Raw genomic sequence first — 27,138 nt, forward strand, 5'->3', positions numbered from 1 at the left:
AACCTTTGATGGCAACGACGGAAGTAACGACACACTATCAAAAAACGTTTCAAAAGAGGATCCGAACTACACTATATATATATATACATATATGCATCATTCGGAATCCTTCACCAGATTTTATTCATTCGGAGAAAAAAGTTTGTCGACAGAGTTCGCAGTAATGTTTTCAATTCGTGGCTTTGTAATCAAACACATAAGCACGTAAACACATATTAATCTTTTTGACGCGAAATAAAACACTTCTAATTTCTTTCATATCATCCGTAAAAAATTATCTCTATAATGTGAATCCAAAGATGTTCGATATTATTCGATGTATAAAAGTGAAGAAATACGAGAGTAAATTTAGTGTATTATAAAAGTATGAAAAAGTAATACTCTCTTTCTCTCTTTCATCTTATCTTTCTATCTCTCTCTTTCTCATTCTGTCGTTTACCTGATAATTCTATCTTTTTCTCTTGATAATTCTATCTCTCTTCTTTCTCTCTCTCTCTCTCTCTCTCTCACATCATACATCCACAGAGAGAGAGAGAGAGAGAGAGAGAGAAAGAGAGCGTACCGATAATGTCGTCTCTATCGTACACACGACGCGTGCTTTCGTCCAATCGTCATGGCAACGCAGCGACATAGAGGAAGCTACTGCGAAACACCGCGCCGCGCCGGTACGTGTGTGAATGCGCGCGCAGCTTCTACCTCCCCCCACTTAAACCTTCTCCCCACTACATCGCAAAAGCTAACGTTGGTAAGTAACGTGCTCGAACAGGTCGCGGTGCCAGTCAGTGCACGCGCGGATGACTGAACGTATCTATGTCATTGTCTCGTCGTAGATTTTTTCTTTTCGAACTATTTCTATATTCTATATAATCTTTTCTATATATCCTTTTATCTAATTTGCGTGTACGTTAAATAAGTGATTTCTGGTGTTTTCTCGATCGAATCAAGAGATCGTCGTCATCGTCATCGTCAACGACAATTCGACAGCAGAGAACTTCGATCGAAGGATAAAAAGAAGAATGGAACGATTACGTTATTGTTGAATATTCTACCAGGTATGTGTTTCATTTATATTTTCTAATGTTTGTTTAATATATAAATATATATATTTGATCGATTTGAAGTATAAATCAAACGCGACATCGTTACTTCCTTCCCGAGGGAATCTCAAGATTATTTTATACGTTTTATTTGCGTATCGCCTGAATGTGGTTTCAAGTTAAAACCACAGGAAGAACGAGGGGAGGGAATAAAAGGAAAAAATATTCGTAATATATTTCTACATATGTAATTTTAATCGTACATTTTCACGGTCGTAAGCTCGCTTAATCGATCGTTAGATTACGTAGATAAATATATGTAACTGCGTAATACTTAGGAAGATTTTCCAGGCACGTAGAAATATTATTCGTTTTTATTAGAAAGCAAGAGAATTAGTACTTAACGTCCTTTCGATTTCTTCTAACGATGTTTTTCTTTTCTTTTCTTTTTTTTTTCTTTTAGATCGCTTTAACACGTAGAAAATGTTGGCCTTTTTTTTTTACGTTATAGGTTATCCTCGATTGTATTATACATAAATTATAGAGATACAGTTTTAGCTTAAGGTTACAGTTTTCAAGGTTATCTTACGATGCAAAGAAACAAGTTGTTACAACAACGTAAACAACGTTTTATCAATTATTCGTCGTATTCAACGAACTATTTATCGGTCGTTAACAATATCGATTATCAATTAATTCGATCGTTTAGATATTATTTATCTGCGTATTATTTAATTTAAATGAAGTTTATTTAATATATACTCAATACCTATAGATATAGATATACATAACCTATACGCCTAGCTGATCGTTTAAATATTATTTATCTACGTATTATTTGAATTAAATTAAGTTTATTTAATATATACTCATAGATATAGGTTTACATAACCTATACGCCTAGGTCAGATACGCGCGCGAAAACGCGCAAAACAAATGCGATAATAACAATTATCATCGTTAATAGGTTATACGACGCAAAATCGTTTATTGTAGAAAATCAATTGATTTCTTTTTTCTTCTTTTCGATTTCCTTTAATTTTTTTTTTTCTTTTCGTTTTACAAATTTCTATTAGAAATAATTAAAGTCAATTAGCGCTCGAGATTAAACTCGAATTTTTTCCCTTCGAATAAACTAATCAATTGCTATTGCGTTGTTAGCCAAACACATAACTATCGCGGTTCGCGTAATTGTTGTACTTGCCTCTCATTTTCTATCCGGTTTCCGGCCATTTCAACATTCGATGCGTAACCAATTATCCTGTTCGAATAGATCGATAGCTCGTATCTAACACGTGTACATAGGAAGCACACACAGAGAGAGAGAGAGACAGAGAGAGAGAGAGAGAGAGAGAGAGAATAAAAAATAGCAAGTATAGTGGTTTTACACGTGGTAATGCAACATCGTATCAAATTATTCGTCGTTTATCTTATGTAGGTAAGAAAACGATAGAAGGTGTACGTAGAATTCGAGATGTGGCATCGAAAATGGGGATGAGGGTGGGAATGATGGTGTATATACAAGGATACGGGGTTGGGAGAAGGGTTGTAGTCGATCTAAGGAAAAGAAAGAAAACGTGAGAGTTGTTTTTTCTCCCCTTTATGTATGTATATATATATATGTATATATATATACACACACCAACCAGGTACAACTCACCTTTTTTCACGATCGATGTACATAAATATAGAAGGGAATATGATTATCGCAAAAACGTAAATATACGCACACTCACGCGCACACATTATACAAATACAGAGTAGACACACACACACACACAGTATATACATAGAAAGCCGAAGAAGAAGATGCAGAAGAAGAGATGGACGAAGAGGAGAAAGAGGAGGAGGAGGAAGAAGAAGAAGAAGAGGAACCATGTTAGAAACGGCTGAAAAGGTTTATCGATAATTCATTCTCGGACTTACACTCGAACACTCGAACTGATTCGTAGAATTGATTCCGACTTCCTTTATGACGAAGCAGTAGGTACTTCGAATTAGTTCCCCGGTGCTTTCGTATAATTTACGAGCGTTGAAATATCGTGCAACTCCATTTCGGCGAACGTAATCGTTTGCCGAAGGGTCTTTGCTATTTTATTTGGAATCCGTAGGGATGAATATTTGCGAGAGATTTTCCTAAAACGTTTTTGCCCTCTCTTCCTCCTTCTCTTCTTCCTTTTCCTCCTTTTCCTCCTTTTCCTCCTCCAAACTTCTCTTCCTTCTCCTCCACGTTACTGGGACGGGGAGAAGGGAATACGTAATACGTTTCTTGCGAGTACTACTTCCGGCCGGAATCGAATTTACTCCTCCATGTTATTTTATCAAGATAAAATGTGTATGCATGTATATAAAATTATGTTTTATTTTTGTATATATAATATATATAATTTCGATGAAAAGATTTTTCTTAAAAAAAAAAAGGAAAAAAAAGAGAGAGAACGAATGAAAAAAAGAAGTGAAGAAAGAAGATATCATTTTTTTCTTCTTCTTTTTATTCTTTCGTCTTACTCTTCCATTTTTTTTCAGATTTTTCTACGTACTCGTGCAAACGCACTCCTTCTTCATTTTTCAAAAGATTTTCGAGTATATGTAAACGCATAAATCGTTTATTATCGTTTTATGTATGAGTATATGAAATTGTGTATTTTTGCAATGAGTATATCATTTTTAATGTTTATAGATTTGTCGGACAAAGATATATTCATTTGCAAGCTTTTGAAATTATTTTTATTCGATTTTTGAAGGTATATCTAAATATCAATTTATCTTATATTTAGATGAAATTTATTTCTTATAGATAATTTTTTTAAATATTTGTCCGAGGATGTATACCTGAAATTTTTTAATAGATATTTTTTTAATCGATTTTCTAGCATAGATGGATATTATCAATTACGTTTTATTCTTGTATAAAATTTTTAAAGAGATTTTTGTCCAAAAGAAAAAGATATATGTGGAATTTTTTAAGTATTATTTTTACATTAAATTTTCGTGCATAAAGGTATAAACGCACTTTACCAATATAAATATGTAATGAAATTGTCTCTTAATTTTCTACAGAATTTCTGAGAAGATATATCCAAAAAAAATATATATAGAACTTTTAATTTCTTTTATTTCTTAAATATTATTTTCGTTCGATTCTCGAGCATATATTTATGCAAACGTGTATTATCTTTAACGTCTACAAATTCGTTAAAATAAAAAAAGAATTTTGTTAGAATTAATTTCGATTTGATTTTTATCGAATATATGTGTATGTGTGGAAAACGTATATATATATATATTTACTTATAACGCGTCATACACATTATTTTTTTTTCTTTTCTTTTTTATTTTATTATAAAGTAGAAGGACACGAGAGCTGAAGAAATATATATATATTTTTTTATAAATCAATATTGACAGGTCGGAACAAATATTTTCCTCGTATATGTACGTACGTATATATATACATACATATATATATATACGTATGCATATATTCTAGTCAGGTGATACTTAGTTCTGCGTGCCGTTCGACGAGAGAAGATTTACTCAAAAAGGCAAGCGCGTTTAAAGTAGTCGATCGAACGTTTACATAGCTAACTTATTTGCGAGACTATATATTCATATAAATATTTTTATATCGATCGATTTATTTTAAAATAATTTTTCATACGTGTTCAATTCTTAATTCATTACTACTATTACCTTATTTAATTAAGCGCTAATAATAATGTATTAATTTGTTAATTCCCGTTTAAAGATTTTTTTTTTTTCTGTAAATAAACGCGATTCATACGACATGAATATTTTTAATAAGATATAAAATTTATTTAGAGAACGAAGAACTAGAAACTTTGACGATAAATTAATGAATGCTAAAATGAAAAATTGTTAAGTACATATATGCAGGTAATAATAATTTTTCAATTATATTTAATTAATTGTTTTATCGGAAGATGAATATTCGTAAAGATTTATCTCGTTGTCTCATGATATATACTGGGTGATCCAATATAATCGGCAATTAATTTAGAAGTTGTAAATTCAAGAATTATTCATGAATTTTAATATTCGTTTTTTGTTGTTTTTATTAATCACTAATAAAAAATAGACGAAATTATATTTTACAAGGAATGTACGAAAATGACCGTAATACAACACGTAATAGAAACGTCAAGAGAGCTTTTTAAAGTACACTTCTTCGACGATTATTTCACGTCAAGGCATTTCCCCAATGCATTTTTAAGTTGTTTCATTGTAACGTGTTTTGAATAGGAGAATCCTATGTTCCCTGGACATTATGGAAACAGGCATTGGATCCTTTCAGCATGATCGAGCACCAGCACATGCAGCAATATCATCGATCACAGACTCTGAAAAGAATTGTTTCCGGGGATTTTGGATAAAGATGTTATGGTCTTCAAACACTCCTGATCTCTGGGTGTTACGGATTTTTCAGTTTGCTCAATTTTCAAGCCAAAAGAAAATCTACTTAAAAACGTGTCTCTGTAAAATATAATTTTCTCTCTATAGGTATTATTTTAATTAACGCAAAAATTAAGAAAAAAAAGAAAAGAAAAATTGCTTGATATTTATCATTGGATCAGTATTTTTTTCAACATTTTTGATCGATGTATTTTAAACAAATATTCGTTATTTCTAATAAAATACAATTCAATATTTATAATAAACTTTATTTATTACTTATATTTAAAGAGTCAATTTAACTATTTATATTTATATTTACTAATATATGATTATAAATATTGATGAAATTATTTTGATTATAACTGATATCGATTGATACTTACCAATGATTAATAAGAAAAAAAAAAAAAATATAAACCAAATAACATAGATGCGATTAAATATCGATTGATAATTAGAGTTACATCATAGCTTTGAATTTATTGCCGATGAATTTAGGATTATTCTGTATCGATGAAAAATTTCCATTTAGAGTTGAATTTATAATTAAAGGTGAAACGACTACTTTAATTAATGTTTAATTATTAACGTATTATTTAAAACGTAACAAACGTAAAAACATTGAAAAAAAAGAAACATTTTAATTAAGTTAATTATTATTTATTTCGAATTTATCTTAATATATTTGTCCATCTTGATGAAAATATCAAGAATATCAAGAAGGAAGAAGGAAAGTTTGCAAGTGTAGTTAGCAAAGTGTGTACGTCATTTTAGCAAGGCAGGTGTTATTTAGGCTCGTCGGATTAACAAGTAATTCTGGGTTTAGCTTTAGTTGTCTATATCGAGGCACGTCGTCTGTTTAGAATCTCTAGACAACTGTCGTTCTACTATACATACATACATACATACATACATATATATATATGTACATATGTACATACACATAGGTATACACATAGATACATACATACGTACCTACCTACCTACCTATACGCGCAGTGACTTATTAAACTTCATCCAAGATTTCTCGCTTGTTTCATCGTGTAAATTCATCCCTTACGAATCATCCTGGGAATATTTAATAGGATATTACGAGAGTAGTCTCTTGAATACGGAAATTTGCAATTCGCCCCGAAGGAATTCTCCGTATATGGCTCGTACTATTAGAAATCGAAGTATTATAAACTCGGAGAAGAAAAAAATGACGGAATTATTCTTCTCTTTCTCGACGATCTTTTTTATTTATCATAACTTTTATATATGTATATATATATTTAATTGCATATATTACAAAAAAAGAATTATAAATCTATTACATGGAAAATTTCAAATTACTTATTTATTTCTTTATTATTTACGATTGGTCTCTTTTATCGCAAGATTTATATAAATTTATATAGATCTATACGAAATTTATTAAATTGTAGATATATTTATAATAATTATATATAATTTTAATAATACATAATTTTTTATATTTATATATACATACATACGCGCGCGTGTGTGTGTAATATTTCAAATCGTATATTTCTAAGAATAACTAATTTTTAATATTTCGTCCATATATATATATATATACACATATAATTATACATTCATTAATAATCATGAATTAAATCATTCGATTTAAGATAAAAATTTTTGTATTTGTAACTATGCGTGTGTGCGTACATGTATACATTCTGTACGATATATTTTTTTGGTTAAATCGACGAACGAGAATTGTGATAAAAAGAAAGACAGAGAGAGAGAGAGAGAGAGAGAGAGAGAGAGAGAGAGAGAGAGAGAGAGAGAGAGAGAGAGAGAGAGAGCAAGAAAAAGAAAGAGAGAGAAAAAAGTACACTTGGCCATTTTATCTGAAGAAGGTTTAAAATAGCGAAATATTTCTGTAGAGCAGACATAAATCGTAGATTTCTAATGGTTTATACACAGGACGAACGTTGAAACGTATACTTGATCGGTGATCCAAGGCTAAGAGAACTTATAGTTGGTACACACTATTCGCGCATCAGATAGTATGAAAGCTTTAACCTCGAACTGGCTGTGAGCCAATTTTACATCGATGGTAGTTCGTACACGTTGCCGTAGAAATAAAAAAAAAAAAAAAAAAAAAAGAAAAAGAAAAAAAAAAGTAAAAAAAAATGATAGAAAGGTTGAAAAACGAAAAAAGGAAAAAAGGAAGGAAACGGAGCTCGTGAATAACCCTATTGGTATGTAATCAGTACGTGAAAATGTCCTACGGCAGTTTAATAAACCGATATGGGAACTCTCTCTCTCTCTCTCTCTCTCTCTCTCTTTCTTTTTCTTTCTCTATCTGTATATCTATCTCTATCACTCTTATTTTTTATTTTTACTTTTTTAAATCTCGTATTAGGTATTAGTTCAGTATTTCTTGAACGATTTTTCATTCTTTTTTTTTTTAGCTGTTCTCGTAACTAACGTAATTAAGTACATGGATTTGTTTCGAATAAAAAACTTTCTTCGACGAAATTAAAAATTGACGATATATTTCGTAATGTTTAATAGATATATAAAGCAAAATGGAAGAAAAAAGAGAGAAAAAGAAAGTGGGATAATAAGATTCAAAAAAATTATATCGCAAACATTGAATCATTGAAAATTTGTTAAGGTAATTTTTGAAAGATTTTAAACGTTAATCTTTTGGTGAGAGAAAGAAAGAAAAGAAAGAAAAAGAGACAATCTTACTTTCACTTTGAATCTTTCGTTAAGAGTTAAAGTACGAGATCACGACGTTATTGGTCCTTACCTCGCGCTAAAGTCCTGGATCCTAGCGATCTTCTTTCCCTACAATTAGCCGTCACTAGGTACCGATGGGGTTTCGCGAGAATCCCCTTAAGACAGGGGAGATTTTACCTCCCGTAACCACCAAGCAACCGAGCTTAACTTCTGAAATATAATTAAAGTACCTTCAAGTTTTCCATTTTACGTTAATTCTAGCTTTTATCAAGACTAAAGTCATATATATATATATATATATATATATATAATATATTTTTAAATAACATTAATGATATTTGTCACGGAAAATCACTGCGGATTAATTAAATTTTAATAGTAATAATTTTTCATACACTTCTACACAGTATATTCACACGTATATTCTCTCCCCTCTTTCTATCTCACTGTCTATATTTTTATTCTTTTCAAATCGTTTTTCCTTTGGCAATGCAAATATTAATTCCATCGTTTAATTTTCAACATTCACCGATGATCGTTCTATTGCACATGCAAAATGTATATCGTTCGGTTCGCCAAATTTCTCTCGGAGCATTTTAAAAACGCTTCGAATATCGTTTAACGTTGCGTTTGTATACATATATAGGTATACATATATACACATAGATAGATGTGTGGGTGTTTGTACGTATGTATATTGTATCTATATATTGCATGATGTAACAATATTTTTTATCTTTCTAGCGAAAAATCGGTTTTATTTTTTTTTTCCAAAAGTAGGAATTCCAATGTAAAATTTTTTAACTCGATCGTCAAGCTATTATATATATTTTTATGTCGTCAATTGAAGGATAAATATTTTACTTCAACGCGTGAGATACCATGTATATATGTATATACGCGCGCGCGCGTGTGTGTGTGCGTATATATATATATATATGTATATATATATGTATATATATATATATATATATATATATATATATATATATATATAGAGAGAGAGAGAGAGAGAGAGAGAGAGAAATTAGATAAATTTTTATTAAAATTTTTTTCTACATTTGTAATTTACTCTTTTCTTTTTTTTTTCTTGTAGACAAATGCATACATATAAGTATATCGTGCAAACAAATCTATCAGCATAAAATTGTTATATTTATATTTCCAAAAGTACAGAAAAATCTATGTAAAAAAATATATATAAACTTTTCTTTTAAACAAATTCACGTGAGTGTATCACACGATGTAAAATCTTTATTTTAACATTTTTAAAACTATACAGAAATCTATATAAAAGAAATATCTATATATCATAATAAATATTTGTCATAAAAAAATTAAGAAAAAACAAAAATACAACGAATTAATTAACGACCTAACTCCTAAATCAATTACCTAATCGCACATATTGTGCTGATATATACATAAATTATATATACAAAAAAAAAGAATAAAAAATACAAAAAAAAAAAAATAAGAAATACAAAATTTCTTCTTAGATAACTTTGATAATCAACGGCGGCTGATATATAAACGAAACTCGTTCGGGTTTAATCTAGGTTCTCGATAACTCTTAATCTAACCTTTAACTTTGGTATCCACGATTGTTGTCTTTCGTTATCCTAGGGATCACGGAGATTTTCGAAATTCTCTGTCGTCTCTTAAGGACTGTAGATATTCGGGAAAGAGATGGCGAGCGTGTGCGCGTAAGAGAGATAGATAGATACACACAGAAAGAGAGAGAGAGAGAGAGATAAAGGAGGCTGGGGTCAGAGATAAAAAGGGGATTAAGACGAGAACCTCTAGCGCCCCTATTCTTCCGTGTAATTGTAAACTTGGACTCGCGCTAGCCATAAATTTCTTGTGCTCTGGGCTTACTTTTCAAATTTATTATTCGCGCGTATACTACCCTCTACGTTTTACTCCCACCCTCACTCAACTCTCTCCACACCCCAAAACCAAGCCCTTATTGTCCGTGAAAAGAAGTGAATCTTTGTTGTAGTAGTTGAATTACCGAATAATTCTCGAATTTCTTCTCCCTCTCTCTTATTTTTCTCTTTTTGTTTCTCTCTTCATTTTTTTCTTTTTCTTTTTTCCTCTTCATTTTTAATAATTTTTATTTATTAATTCTTTTTTCGCTCTGTTTAAATCGAAAAAAAAGAACGAAAGCCTTAAGTTGCTAATATCTCTCTCTCTTTCTTTTTCTCTCGTTTGTTCTTTTTTCTTTATTTTTTTTTTTTTTTTTATATCAGACGATGATATCGCTTGTACGAAAACGAGGGAATTCGTTACGCTTCACTTTCCCTCTTCTCGTCCCTTTTATCGCACTTTCACCCAGCGCGCATACCTGCGAAACAAGATTAGCGAGAGGAGCATCATTTGTTCCTCCCCCTCTCTCTCTCTCTCTTTCTCATTCTCTCTCTCTCTCTCTCCTCATATTCTTTTCCTTTTCAACGTTTCACCCTCGTTTCACTCTACTTTCAAGAAGGAAAAGAAGAGAAAAAAGAAGAAGATAGGTAAACTAATCGCCTTTTCTCCCCTACTCCTCAGAGATCACTTTTATAATATTGAAAAATGTAAAAGAGAATTGTTTCCTTTTTATATTGAAAAAAAAAAGAAGTCAAGATGGTTTTTTCTGTCTTTTCCTTTTTTTTTTTTTTTGTAGAATTGTTTTATTCTCTCGACATTAATGCCGGAGATTCCTAGATCATAACTTTCGTTTCCTTTTACGAATACATTATAAATCTCAAGGATGTACACACACACACACACACATACACATGTATATCTTTCTTTCAGTATCGACGTATCCTTGAAACTCCACCGAGAATTCCCATAGATTTTCTTGGAATAAATGGAAAAGCGTATTTTAGAATTTCCTAGAGTCTCGAGGATATATAGCGGCGACAGAACGATGCATCCGGGCTTGGAACGTGTACGAAACGGTTTCTTTTTACTCCCCTTTCCACACACCCCGGGTTATATCCCTACTCTTTCTGAAAATCGTTTCAAAAGGTTTCTCTAACCGTGGACCACGAGGAGGATCTCTTCGCGCGAACGAGAACGTAAATATCTTGAAAAAGAAAAAGAAAAAATATAAAAGAAGACGAACGAGAGAGAGAGAGGGTAGGGGGTGGAGAGGGGTGAGTAGTGAAGGAGGATAGTAGTCGAAAGCTTCCAAGGATGATCTAAGCTAACTCCAACCTAACTACCACACGATTTTACCGTGCCAATAAACATTTCACAGCAAAGAAGCGAAAAGGAAATGGTTTGCCGTTCAATAGCACTCTTAGTTTCTTCATCCTAACCACTAGATTTCTCTTTTATTTGTCTATCTCTTTTTGAAATACGGCACATTTCCTTTAGATTCTCAAAGTCCGAATTGAATGGGACCTGACTACTTTGATCGATTAACGAAGATTTTCTTTTTTCAACACGAGATTTAATAATTATATAATTGTAAAAGTGTGTGTGTGTAAATGTATATTTTGTTTATAACGTACTGACCATCGGATTTTCTGATTATGTCTTTTTATAGGATGGTACCGACTACTTCGATCGATTAATGGAAATTTTTTTTTTCTTTCTATACATGAGATCTAATAATTAAATAATTTTAAAATTGTTTTTCTCTTTTTTTTTTCTGTGGGTGGAAATTTATATTCCATTACTTTCTTGCCAACCATCAGATTATTTCTTTATTTATTTCTTTTTATAGGGTAATACTGATTACTTTCATCGATTAACGAAGATTTTCTTTTTCTTTTTTTCTTTTTTCTTTTTCCATTTGTTAATACGAGATTTAATAATTATACGATTTTTAAATTGTTTTTTTTTTCTGTGGATGGAAATTTATATTTCATTGTTTTCGTGCCAACCATCAGGTTATTTTACTTTGTTTGTTTCTTTTTATAGGGTAGTACTGGTTACTTCGATCGATTAATGGAAATTTTTTTTTTCTTTCTATACATGAGATCTAATAATTAAATAATTTTAAAATTATTTTTTTTTCTATGGGTGAAAATTTATATTCCGTTGCTTTCGTGCCAACCACCAGATCATCTCTCTATTTATTTATTTTTATAGGAATGATATTGAATGACTACTACTTCGATCGATGATTCTTAAAATATATACCAAACATATACAAGATTTAATAATTATATACACATCGAAGAGATTAATTTTTTTGGGAAATCAATTATTTCGTTTCTTCGATGAAAATCTTTCGTTTTCTGTAACATCTCAAATTTATTATAGTTTAACAAAGCTAATATCTATAAGGCGTGTCTCAGAACAGTGCTAATTAATCCAATCGATGAATAAAAAAGGTATCTCTCACGAGACGTTTCAATCATAAATCATATATTCATAAATTTATTTCCTTTGTAAATTTATATTTATCTATATTTCATATTGAAATTTATTGCTTGCTTATATAAAATGTCTATGTTCGTAAACGTTTGTAAAAAAAAAAAAGAAAAATAAAGAAAGAAAACAGAAAAAAGAATTGAAAAAAAAGGAGAGAAGAAAGAAAGACACCCCGTGCTCCTGAACTCGTACAGTTACGTACATACATATATCAAAGAACAAGCAACAAGGACGTATCTGAAAAAGCTCGGCTCGGAAAGGGGTCGTAAAAGAGCAAGCCTGTATAAGCGTACGGAAGTCGTTCTGCTCTTATCGCTTCTGAACTCTTTCTTTCATCTTCGAAAAAGGTTTACCTATACCATCTATATAATACTTGTATAACTACACACACACACACACACACACAAACATACATACATAGACTTACAGCTACACCAACACGTACATCGATATATACTCGTACGTGATATATGTGCAATGATATATGTATATATATGCATATAGTATGTGTGTATATATATGTGAGGACGAAGATAAAGAAAAGGGGAGAGAGTTAAATTAAAAAAAAAAAAAAAGAATAAGAAAAAGAAAAAGTAAAAAGAGAAAGAAGGAGGGATGTAAGGGAGATGTAAAGGTGGTTGGAAAACAAGGATAGAGTTCCTTTAGCGAGGACGAACCGCATAATTTGCAAGTAAATGAAGGAGTCTTAAACGTCCATCTTTGACGAAACTCTGTCTCTCTCTCTCTCTCTCTCTCTCTCTATATATATATATATATATATATATATATATATATCATTCATCTATCTATCTATCTCTATCCCTGTCTCCGTCTGTTTCCCTTGCTTTTGCCCGGAGTTAGAACGGAGTAACAAAGAGCAAGTTTACAAGAAGACTTGATCGCAAAGAGAGAGAGAGAAAGATGAGAGTAGGAAGGAGGGGTGAGAGATGGAGAAGTGGAGAGGATAGAGTAATGCACCAAGTGCGGCATTAATTAATCGTCCGAACTTTTAACCGAATCGTCGTCTTTTCGTCCAACCAATCTCCAACGCTCTCACCCCCTTGCTTCTGTTCAACTCTTCTTTAACAGCAGTAGTAGCAACAGCAGCAGTATTCGACACTCTCTTTCCATCTATTCGTCATTCAACGACGCGCTACGTCGTGAAAATATAAATTTTCGGGAGAGAGAAAAAAAGAGAGAGAGAGAGAGAGAGAGAGAGAGAGAGAGAGAGAGAGAGAGAGAGAGAGAGAGAGAGAGACTACTTTCGAAGTCTTTGCTTCTTCGAGACTGGTAATTGATAACGACAAATTCTTCTTCTTCTGCTTCTTCTTTTTCTTCTTCTTCTTCTTCTTCTCCTTCCTCTTCCTCTTCTTTCTTTTTCTTTCTTTCTCTTTTTTTCTTTTCTTTTTTCTTTTTCTTTTTTTTTTCTTCAGAGTAAACTATTCCGTCCATGAAATTAAACGTTTGAGAGAAGTAAAGCTTGCGGTATTCTTTACTATGACTTCTTTTTTAACTTTGAAGTTGAGAGAAAGAAAGAGAGGGAGAATCGTTGAATTTCGGATTTACTTTATCGTTCATTCCAATGTTTTCTGTTTGATATCTTTCTGTAGAATTTGATATAGATTAGATTTCTTTCTTCTTCTTTTTCTTTTTTTCTTCTTGTAAACGAAGAAATATAGGGAGGAAGAAGTTTCTGCTCCTTCACTGCAAGGGTGTGTTTTTGTGTGGTTGTATGTATGATTTACACTTTGAATTTACCAAGCACGATTTATTAATATTATATCAAAATCGAAAAAATCCTTTACGTTTGAATTAAAACACGAATCAAGACTACGAAAGAAGCTTTGGATGGTTTCTTCAACTTTGTTTTCAAACTTGTAAAAGAGGAAAGAGAAAGAGAGAGAAAGTTAAAGAAGTTTTACTCGTCTAGTGTATATATGAGCGGTATTGTGTGTGTGTGTGTGTTTTCTGTTTGATATCTTTCCATTTTATACAGATCATTTATTTCTTTTTCTTTTTAAAACAAGATAGTATACTTTAAATTTATGAAAAATTTCAATAAATTTGTTATTTAGTAATAATATATATATATATAATTCTATATTTATTAGGTATCGATTCGAAAATCATCCCTTACGTTCAAATTATCTGAATCAAGACGGAAAAGAAGTTTCGAAGGTTTCTTCAACTTCGTTTTTAAACTTCTAAACGAGACACAAAGAAACGAGAAGTTCTGCTCGTCTACCTTGTATGTTTGCGCGCGTGTGTGCGTATTCGTGTGATTTTTTGTTTGTTTGATAAGAATACAAAAATTTATTTACATAAAATAATATTTATTTAGATATATTTTTTCATTTATACAAAATTTTATTTCTACAAAAAATATTTTATTTATTCATTTTTAGAACAACATATCGCGAATTTACAATAGAAATTTGAATAAATTCAATACGTTTCATCGCGAATATTTGATCGATTCGTAAATCATCGTTTTTATTAAATACGTTTGAATTAAATACGGGAATCAAGAGGGAAAAGATGGTTGGAAGGTTTCTTCAACTTTGTTTTCGAACTTGTAAACGAGGAAAAGAGAGAAAGAGGGAAAAGAGAAGTTATTCCTTTCTTTTGCTTCAAAGTTTTTTTTCGCCAAGTGACCGCGAGCTATGGTTCGTTAAGTTTACTACATAGCCTTTCAGTTTCGTCGAACCTGGCGCGTGTCTTGTAGACGTAGACATAGACGTAGACGTAGACGTAGACGTAGACGTAGACATAGACATAGACGTCGACGTTGACGAAGACGACAAGTAGGACGCACGAGCAGGTTAATAAACCTGAGTTTTCCATCGCGAACGAACAAAGTTTAAAATTGTGTGAGATTGTGGACGTGAAGTAGGAGTAAAGAGTAAGAGAGAGAGAGAGAAATGATGGCGAATAGGGACGAGTGGAGAAACGTAAGCGAGTAAAAGATTCGACTTGGATGTTTTTGTTACGATTCTCTTTTAACTCACGAGATCCAATTTTGTCGTAATACTTTGAAATTGTTGAAAAGCGTCGATCAGTCGAAATGTTAAAAACGAAAAAAGAAAAAGAAACAACTTCGTAACGAGCTTAAGTTTTTATTTCATCAATAATTACTTTTAGATATGTTTTATGTCATGGGATTAAAAGAACAACGGGAAATAATATGTCTAGATATTTTGATAACATCATGTGATAGGAATTTTTTAAATTATTGGGAAGTGTTGTTGAGTCTGAATGTAAAAAAAAAAAAAAAAAAAGGAAGAAAGATAAGAAAAGAAGAAAGAAATGGAAACTTCGTAACGAGTTTAAGTTTCTGTTTTATCAATAATTACTTTTAGATTTGTTTTATATTACGCGATTATAAAAAAAAAAGGAAGGAAGAAAAATAATATTTTGTCTAGGAATTTTTTAAAATTATTTGATAGCGTTGTTGAGACGAAACGTAAAAAAGAAAACAAAAATTACAAAAAAAGAAAAATAAATAAAAAAGGAAAGAAAGAGAAACGGAAACTTCGTAACGAGCTTAAGTTTTATTTTTACCAATAATTACGTTTAGTTTTGTTCTGTTCCGTGATTAGAAAAAAGAAAGGAAGAAAAAAAATAATGTGTATCGATGATGGTATATGATACGTGACTTTGAAATTGTTGAAGACCGTCGAACACTCGGAATGTAAAAAACAAAAAAGAAAAAGAAAAAGGAAACACGAACTTCGTAACGAGCTTAGGTTTTATTTTTCCCAATAATTACGTTTGGTTCGTTCTATTCGTGATAAAAAAGAAAAAAAAAAAATAAGGAAAAGAAAATATTTTGTAGGTATCGATAATATAGATTATATCGTTTATAATACAAAAGTATTATGGATACGTGATGGAATGCATTTTATCGATAAAGAAGAAACGCTATCGCGTATCGAAATTTATTCACGAATTTCAATCGATTCGGCGAACGGACAAATATTCAACGAGCATCGAGCAATATTCATAAACTATATATACATATAAATCATTTTCTCGCGATCTTGTTGAAACTTACAAATAATTACACTACAAGGTATATATGTAATATATATGAAATATATATAAATATAACTACATATATATATATAAAATATAAATTTTATAATTTTTATTTTAATATTATATAGTTCAAAATTTCCGAACTTTTTATATTCCAATCTAATATTTCCTAAATATAAAAAAATATATCTATTTAAAATTAAACAATTTTTTATATCTCAATTTAATATTTCCTAAATATATATATATATATATATATATATATATATATATACACATATACACACATATATAGATTTGTCTATTATCAAGAATAGTAAAATAGTAAAAAGAAAAAACGAATGTTGAAAGATAGAAAAAAAAGAGAAAGAGAGAGAGAGAGAGAGAGAGAGAGAGAGAGAGAGAGAGAGAGAGAGAGAGAACTTGGACGGTCATTCGAAATAAACGACTCTCGAGATAAGCGGCTAACGAGTTACACGTTGAACGTGCGAGAAGTAACGAGAGTGGCTTTGATGCAGGTAATATCTCTGCTTTACGGGAGAAAGAAAGGGAAAGATGGGAAATAGGGGGATGAGAAGGACGTTAGGAAGGAGAAAGGTAGAGGCAGAGAGAGGAGAGAGAAAAAGGGGGTGGAAGAAGGATACAGAGAGAGAGAGAGAGAGAGAAAGGGAGAGAGGAAAAGAGAAAGATGGAGATAGAGAAGATCGGAGAAGACTCGTCTAGTCAACGTTATCGGATCCTCTACAACGACGATGAGGCTCGCGATCATTCGAAACATAATTCACTTCCAATGATCATCCCTCGAGGGTTAATGTCTCGGCTCCGCGGTCTCGTTAATTCTCCTCCAGCTTTACATGAGGGAGAAAGAGAGAGAGAGAGCGAGGTAGAGGAAGAGAGGAAAAGAAAGAGAGAGAGAGAGAGAGAGAGAGAGAGAGAGAGAGAGAGAGAGAGAGAGAGAGAGAGAGAGAGAGAGAGAGAGAGAGAGAGAAAGACGGAGACGGAAACAGAGACAGGTACAAAGACAGAGAGAGAGAGAGAGAGGTAGAGAAGGAGAAGAGAGGAGAGGAAAGGAGAGGAGCTTTGCAAGCAACTACTACGGCTAGCTGCTTGTTGGTGGAAGAAGATAGAAGAAGGAGGATAGCGAATAGAACGACTGAAAGAGAGAGAGAGAGAGAGAGAGAGAGAGAGAGAGAGAGAGAGGGGAGAGAGGAGTAGGAGGAATAGGAGGAGATAGTCACTATCAATTTTCCTCTAATGGGAGTGCAGCAGCGTAACGAGGTCGTAGGAGAGGGCCCCGTAGAGTGTCGCGAGCGATCACACTCGCGGTAACGAACTCACGACACATTGTGTCGCCGACATTAATGACGTAACGAGAGAATCGACGACGCCGTTGGCAATTCCATGTTCTCGGAAATCTCACGCGAATAATCGACAAACGACGACACTTTCACGTCCTCTCTCTCTCTCTCTCTCTCTCTCTCTCTCTCTCTCTCTCTCTCTCTCTCTCTCTCTCTCTTTATATATATATTTCTCTTTCTCTCTCTCTCTCTCTCTCTCTCTCTCTCTGTTTGTTTGTTTGTTTGTCTCTTTCTCTCTTTCTCCTTTCTCTCTCTCTCTCTCTCTCTTTCTTCCTCTTATTCATTTTGTCATTCTCACTCACGCGTAGAGTAGAAACATCCATCGAGACGTTTTCGTTTCCTCAATTTACGGGAAGGAGAATGAATAAAAATAGAAAGAAAGGAAGAAATTGAAACTCTACGCGACATCGACCGATCGATTCATCGATCGATCTATCTATCGATCGATCGATGGAACGTACGAGCGAACCAACGAACGAACGAACCCTTCCATCCCTAAGTCTGTCTTTTTCCTTTTTCCTTTTCTTTTTTCTTGCTCTTTTCTCCTTCCCTTTTTTTTTTTTAATTCAACTATATCTCGATATCGACGATTTTCTATTTTCTTTCATCGGTCATCCTTATTTTTCCTTGCTCTTTCTATTTTTTTTTCTTCTTTTTCTTTTTTTTTTCGTTAGTTACATTGCGTAGGAAAAAGAAGCGAAATTGTGGAAGCGATATCGAACTATTTTATCGATTGGAAAATGGGTAAAAATTGTGCCGGAATATCTTTCTCTCTCTCTCTCTCTCTCTCTCTCTCTCTCCCTCTCTCGCGAAAGCGTTTATTTGATTAGTCCAAATTTGACAATGGGGAAATGAATCGCCACGATACGTTCTACGAAATCACGAGGGCTCATGAATATTTACGTTAAACGTGTGTACATGGTCATTGTACAAACAATCTGCTTGCATTTTCCATCTTTCTCTCTCTTTCTCTCTCTATTTCTCTCTTTATCTCTCTCTATCCCTCTTTCTCGTTTTACCTCCAAGCATTGTCAATTTCAATTTTTCCTTTCTCCCTCTCTCTCTCTTTTTTTTTCCCCTCACCAAAATGTATATCCTAGCAAACGTTCGCGTTAATTCTATCATAAATCATAACGGGATTTTTCGATTCGATAGTTTAAAAAAGATTTTCACCAGTTTGGCCACGATCGAGAATAATCGATAGTCACTATCGTCGAATAAAAATATAACTACTATTATTATATTATACTATTAATTTCGTTCGTCTTCGAAATGGTCGATTCGTATCATTTTGTTCGATTACAAATTATATTTATATTATTTTCTAAGAATAAAATATCGCGATAACTCGACGAGGAATTATCCAATCCAGTTTCGTATCGTTTCACTGACGTTGAATAACATTTTATATATTTTTATTGTGTATTTTTATTGTGTATACGAATTATTTATATCCGATTGATGATAATAGATTCACATCTTTTAATATTCTATATATCTATGGGTACGTACTTAAGTACATGTTATTTATCTTTAATTTTACATTTTACTTTTTTTTTTATTTTATTTTCTTTTCTTTTTAGCAAAATCAAATTCTTTCGATGAATATTAACGTTAATTCGTAGTACCTCAAGTGTGACTTCGAAGAAACACACACATATATTTAATAACGTATTAACGTAGTAAAAAAAGTACGTAGCAAAAACGTATTGGTTATTTTTCAATCCTTTTCTTTCCGTTTTTCTTAATCGTTGATTTTTTCGTCTGTTCATTTTTCTTCTTCTTCATCTTCTTCTTTTATTTCTTCTTCTTCTATTTCTTCGTCCCTTTTATTGTCCTTCTCGCAACGGAATGTCTGCTAATGGCGATAAGCTGCTTCCATCAGACAGGAAAGCATACGAACATTTTTACTAACGTGGATGTAACTTGGCGATTTTCAGCGTTCGTTTTCATCTTCCTTTATGGAAAGGGAGTAAAGAAAAGAGGAAAATATTATGCGAGAAGTGAAAAAGTATCTGTGTAGATGTGCAATATATACGCGTATACTTATACGTGTCTACGTATAAAATACAGAGAGAAAGAGTGTGAGGAGGGGGTTGGGCGGAAGAGAGAGATTGCGAACTGAATTCGGCGAGTTTGCGAAAACCCACGAGAAATGCATTTTTATTGGCATGATACAGTTTTCTAGCCTTCCGATAGGAATTTTTCTTTAAAAAAAATATCTTTCTCCTGTAATTTTTTTCTTTTCTTATCTTTTCTTTCTCTTCTTTTTTATAATCCTTTTCTCTCGCTTCTTTTTTCAATATATTTATTTATTTATTTATTTATTTATCTTTGCTTTTTTTCATACTTCGCCTCATTGTCGTGGTAAAAAAATATCCCGAGTTAGCGCTCGTGCCCCATTAACTTTTTCCTCCCTCCTTCTTCTTTTCTTCTTCCTTTTCTTTTTTCTTTCTTATGCTTCTTTTTCTTTTTTCTCAATCTCTTTTTTTTTCCTTCGTCGCTTTCTTTCCTCGTCGCGAGAAAACTTTGACAAAGACAAACTGATGGTTCGCGTGATAACGAAGGAAAAGTGAAAAAAGAAGTAGAAGAAAAAAAAGAGGAGGAGGAGGAGGAGGTGGAAGAAGAAAGGGATGATGATAATAATAATAATAATAATAATAATAATAATAATAATAATAATAATAATAATAATAGTAGTAGTAGTAGTAGTAGTAGTAGTAGTAGTAGTAGTAGTAGTGGTGGTGGTGGTGGTGGTGGTGGTGGTGGTGGTGGTGGTGGTGGTAGTGGTAGTAGTAATTAAAGAAAAAAGAAAAATCAATAAAAATGTTAAAAAAAAAAGAAAAAGAGAAAAGAAAAGCGAGATTATATGGAATAGATCATCGAGCGATAACGTATAAATGATAATGCAATATGGGAAGTAGGAGAATTTTTTTTTCCCCCAATAAAAATACCACTACCTACAAAATAATTAATTAAATGTACGATAGGATTTCCCTTGATTATTAATGAAACTGTTGATTATTATATCTGACCGGTACTTGATTACGCGCATGACAATGTAAAATGTAAAGGACAATGCTTCGTGTCATTAATATTACATTACCGTTGGACCACTTATGATCGGTATCAAATATGCATTACCGCGAATACGAGTTAAATTCAGCATCACCGCGAATAGTTAACGGACCTTATCGCTATCGAATAGTCGTTATCTACGCAATGTGCATTCATTCGATATATGATATACATATAGGTAGATAGGTAGGTAGGTGGATAGGTAGGTAGGTAGGTAGGTAGGTAGGTAGGTAGATAGATATATATTGATTTAATTTGCCGAAGATTAATATATGAGACTCGTTTATTCTATTAATAGATATTTCCTATGAAGCGTAGTTAAATGATTTTGTCGAATCAAAACGAATCAAATTTCTTGACGAAAATCTATTTGACCGATAGTTTGTTATCGTTATCAGTTTTATTTTTATTTTTCTCTTTTCTTTGTCCGCTCGTCGAAAGAAAGGGGAAACGACGAGAGAATGTAACGGAATAGAAGACAGCATGCTCGATTTCTATTAATAGATATATTCTTTACGAGGAGCTTTTACAAAGAACTTTACTTTTAAAGTCGACAAAGTTTTATTATAATTATCCAAGAATTTTTCTATTGTTATCATTATTTTTTTTTATTGTGAAAATAGAGTGAAAACAGAGCAGAGAAATAATAGGATGTTAGATTTCTGTTAATAGATATTGTCTGCGAAGAGAAATTAGAAATTTTGTTAATTTGAAGAAAATCTTGTAACGATTATCGAAAAATCTACTTATATATATTTTAATGTTATTTTTATTATTATTTCTTTCTTTCTTTCTTTCTTTTTATTATAGATAGAACGTGAAAATGATGAGAAAATAATAGTATATTCAACCTTATTCTATTAATAGAGTCAGGTTTCTATTAATTCAAGTTTCTATTAATAGATATCCTCTACGAAACGAAATTAGAAGGTTTTTCAAGTGTATAAAATATCATGACAATTATCCAAAAATTTGTTCACATCTTTTTCATTATTATTTTTATTATTCTTTTTTTGATTGCGAAGATAAAGTGAAAACGGCCAGAGAGAATAATAGAATACTCGACAGTATGCTCGGTTTCTATTAATAAATATTCTCTACGAAACGAAATTAGATTTCTTATATCGGTAAAATTTCGGGAATTAAAATGAAAAATCTGTTAATATGTTTTATAATAATAATAATAATAATAATAATAATAATAATAATAATAATAATAATAATAATAATAATAATAATAATAATAATAATAATAATAATAATAATAATAATAATAATAATAATAATAATAATAATAATAATAATAATAATAATAATAATAATAATAATAATAATAATAATAATAATAATAATAATAATAATAATAATAATAATAATAATAATAATAATAATAATAATAATAATAATAATAATAATAATAATAATAATAATAATAATAATAATAATAATAATAATAATAATAATAAATTAATTTTCTTTTTTTATTGCAAAATGAAAATGAGAACGACGAGAGAAAATAATAGAATATTCAGTTTTTATTAATAGATTTTTTATACGAAGCAAAATTAGAAGGTTTGTCAAGTTGATCAAATTTCGTGACAATTATTTAAAAATCTTTTTATTATTTTTATCATCATCATCATCATCATTATTATTATTAATTTTTTTTATTATAAAAATAAAACGAATACGACCAGAGAAAATAACGATATGCATAGTTTCCATTAATAAATACACTTCACGAAACGAGATTGGATTACACATTTTTTATTATTATTATTATTATTACTACTATTATTATTATTATTATATAGCAATTTCTTTTCTCCATATTGCGAAAAGAAAGTGAAAGCGACGAGAAAATAATGGTATACTAGTTCGAGGGGTTACGTCAGTGTTAGCACGAGTGTTAGAAATGAAAAATGTATTTTTCCTTTGGTTTTTTCGAGAGAATGGTGGAAAAGTAAAGAAAGATTATCTATGGTAAAATGAAATTAACGGCGGGACGCGACGAAATGAAACTGGCGATTAAAAAGTTGGACCAGGGTTGCAGGTGGAAGAAAGAGACATGCTACTGCTGGTGCTGCTGCTGGTGTTGGTGTTGCTGTTACTAGTGACGGCGGTGGTGATGGTGGGTGTTGATGTCGGTGAAGGTTGGAGTGATAGTGGTGGTAGTGGTGATGGTGGTGGTGTTAGGATGTGAGAATAGGGGTCAGTAGTAGTTAGAGAGAACGGCTGGACGGTCATTCTTTTACGATGCAACGAAATTTACGAGAGACCGAAATGAGAACGGTGCGATGTCGTGGTGTGCGATTAAGGGAGCTCGACGATAAAAGGCGGAAGTAAAGTTTCCAAAGCGTTATTCTTTCTCTAACAATCGGCCAAGAGGAACAATTAATATTTCTTCCTGTTGGCTGTGCGATAGAGTTACGACGACGATATAGATAATATTTGGACGGGTGAAATGATACTAAAGAAGTAGACTGAGAAAGTGGTTTATCAAAGTTTCTTTTCTTTTTTCGTCGATATTATTAATTATTTTTTTTTTTACATCGCGAGAAAAAAGATAGAACGATAAAAATATGATAAAATTTTGTTATCTTGTCGTACAAGGGTTGGAATTGCAACGAAATGAAATTGACGTTATTATGATCCATATAATGATTGATTGATTGATTAATTACGTTAATTAATTGTAATATAGTATATCGATTTTAATAAAGTGACGCGACTGTTTTCTAATGGTTATCTACGAATTATATACAGTATTTGCTATTATTAGATTGTATTCGTCGATAGACGTTCATTGTAAAATACCATGCGTAATTGTATATTATACATAATTAACGTAATTAATTCATTCGTTTTATTCTAAAATCTAAAGCTTCGTTTCGTTAATTACAATATAATATATCTATATGATTTTCATAGTATCTTCTACTGGTAATTTATATATTATAGCTAAATCGCGAGATAACTATAGAAAATAGAATTTGAAGAAATATTTGATAAAATTTGTATTTCGTTATATAGGGTTGTAACTAGAACTGGACCTGACGAAAAGAAATCGACAATTTTTAAATTAAGGTACTATATAATTTTATAATTAATTACGTTAATTATATGTCGCATATTAAAATGATTTTAACAAACTAACACGATGCTATTTTCTAATGAGTGTCTACTTACAAGTATTTCATAGAAACTAGAAATTTAAAAAAATATTCATCCATGACAAAATTCTTATTTCATCGTCATATAGAATTAGAATTAAAAAAATTTTCTTTCTTTAATTTTAAAAATTAAGATAAAAATTAATTACTTTAATCATATATAATAGATCAAAATAATTACTTTAATTATATATAATATATCAAAGTGATACGACAGTATTTTCTAATGAGTGTCTACTTACAAAAATTTTATAGAAATAAAAAATTTTAAAAATATTTATTTGTGATAAAATTCTTATTTCATCGTATAGAATTGAAATCAAAAAATTTTCTTCTTTAATTTAAAAAAATTAAGACAAACATTAATTACTTTAATTACATATAATATATTAACTTATTAATAATATTTATAATAACTTATTTATAATGAACATATTATAATATATTAATTACATATACAATAATTTATAATAACGTATTAACTATATAATAATATATAATAAATTACATATTTATTAATTATATAATGTAATTATATATAATTTGAATCATACGTAAATAAACATTTTACATCCGTTCGATTTTTTTTAAAGCAACATTTTTAATTTCAATAAAAACTTTTGGCCACTTCTTATTTAACGTTTCATAGTGATATTAGTTTCTGTTTTGAAAATTAACATTGCCGACTATTTTTGTTCCTGAATTTTCTATTCTGAAAAAAAAAAAAAAACGGAACGCTTTCGTGAAAGATGCTTTCCTACCCTTCTTCTTTTTCGACACCTGGCGTGTAGCAGCGAGGGCGATTATTTATAAAGAAAAGTGCACTGCGCTGCTCGCGAGATGATATAGAAATTGTTCAGGGAAAAGAGAGATAGATGACGGTGGAAGGATAAAAAAAAAAGTCGAACAGAACAAATGGAAAGGCAAGGCCACGAGAAGGGACGAAAGAGCTCGTTTTTGATCAGTGTTAAGGGAAAGAGTAAAAATAAAAGACTTAGTTATCCTAAAAGGGTACAACGAAGTGACATGTTTTTTCATTCTTTTTCTTTTTCTCTATTTTTCTTTTTCTTTTCTTTTATATTCCTCGTCCATATGCTTTGACAGTCGACAACACGTTGGTTAATGAGAAGAGACGTAATAGATGTTTCCATTTTCATATATATATATATATATTTTATTTATTTATTTATTTTTTTATGTATTTTCTCTTCTCGAGACTTCTTTCATCGCAGGTGTATCACTCGGTGTTCATTCGATATGATTTTAAAATAGTAAAATATGTTTCTCGTGTCTCTTACGCGATAGAATATCTATTTTGGAATATCAATCGAAACGATGAACGTAAGTAGGTACATAAATGCGTAGTAGGTATATAGGTAAATACCATTAAATCGAAATTGTCTTTTATCCTTTGTTAGAAAATTCGTGTAGGACGAGGGTGTAATCGAGCGTCGAATGAAATTACGTTGAGAAGTGCTCGAATCCGACTTCAGGTGGTTCAAGTTGGAATTGGATCAACCAGTACGATGGGAAAGAGAAAGAGAAGAGAGAGAGAGAGAGAGAGAGAGAGAGAGAGAGAGAGAGAGAGAGAGAGAGAGAGAGAATATACCGATTAATTATTTAAGCTAGTACGCCAATACTGCACTCTCTCTCTCTCTCTCTCTCTCTCTCTCTCTCTCTCTCTCTCTCTCTCTCTCTCTCTCTCTCTATCTACCTCCTTCCCTCTCCTCTACAATTCCCAGTTAGACATTTCCCTCTGTTCCCAGTCGATCCTCGGTTCTCTGACGTTACGGAGACATTTTCCGCGATTCGTTTAATTAGGTTAATTTAATTTAATTAAATTTCATTCATCGGATCTAATTAGTTGGGCAACATCGTTCACCTTGTCGAGAGATACAAAGGTGAGAGGGCAGCGAACGGCTGCTACATTTATTATTGTCAATGTGGAACAGTATTTATGATATATAAAACTGTTGTTTAATGCAATCAGGTATAATACTAATACTAATACTAATACTAATAATAATAATAATAATAATAATAATAATAATAATAATAATAATAATAATAATAATAATAATAATAATGATAATGATAATAATAATGTTAATATTAATAACAAGGGCAAGTTTTTAGTTATAGAAAAAAATATTCGTACGATCATTCGTTTCAATTCGAATTATTAATCGTTAATTATATTAACAGAATCAATTGTGCAATAAGCGTTTAACCAGTACGTAAATGAGTACTTAAGTATTATCGTTAGTTTAAATTAACGCTACGTTTAAATTATGAAAGAATATATTTCATTGTGGATCGTTCAATGCTATCGACGTTAGAAAATTTTTCATCTCGCGAAGTTTGCGCACGCATGAAATTATTTTCAATTTTGTTAACATCTCGTAGGTGTTCTTTTTCTTCTTTCTTTAACACTTTTCTCTTTTTATTTCTTTCTTTCTTTCTTTCTTTTTTTTTTCATGTAACGAGATCGTTAAGAGAAACAAATGTTTAGCATTTTCGTTTGTTCTCTGCTATATTCGTAGCAACGTTGGTATGAGAGATAAGATACTCGGTAAGATAAACTTAATGGTGAAACGAATACAACGACCAATCCGTTCTTGTAGGTTTCCTGAGGGAACGGTCTGCTCTTCCTGGTACTTATTCTCCTAGATAAACTTGTCTAAAGTGAAATTACTGGCCCTTAAGATTCGCCAAGGTGACGACAATTATCCTACGAGCATGGATATTTTTGAGAAAAATGAAAATTGTTATTACAAGCATTCTCTTCTTTGTTATTGTTCTTTCTTATATTTTTTCTTTTTCTTTCTTGTTTTTTAAATATCGTGTTCAAGTTTTGCTCTCTTTGTTTCAAACGAGTACTTAAGTACGCTATTCTATTTTGTTAAGGAATTTTTTATCTTCAATGATGAACATAGATCTCTTTCTCTATCTCTATTTCTTTATATT

General features: G+C 31.2%; 1 protein-coding gene across 3 annotated transcripts in view; it reads left to right on the plus strand.

Moving 5' to 3' along the window:
* The first annotated feature begins 772 nt into the window (after positions 1–772).
* LOC127062240 (protein rhomboid-like) overlaps positions 773–27,138 on the plus strand; it is a 114,611-nt gene continuing 88,245 nt past the window's right edge. For 2 of the 3 annotated variants that reach the window (XM_050990103.1, XM_050990111.1), the window contains exon 1: positions 773–1,052. The gene's annotated coding sequence lies outside the window, so the exon portion shown is untranslated. Of the gene's footprint in view, positions 1,053–24,031; positions 24,086–27,138 lie in introns of all 3 variants that reach the window. The other variant, XM_050990120.1, reaches the window with a different exon arrangement.

The sequence above is a fragment of the Vespula vulgaris genome, chromosome 1 (genome assembly GCF_905475345.1).
Source record: "Vespula vulgaris chromosome 1, iyVesVulg1.1, whole genome shotgun sequence".
NCBI lineage: Eukaryota > Metazoa > Arthropoda > Insecta > Hymenoptera > Vespidae > Vespula > Vespula vulgaris.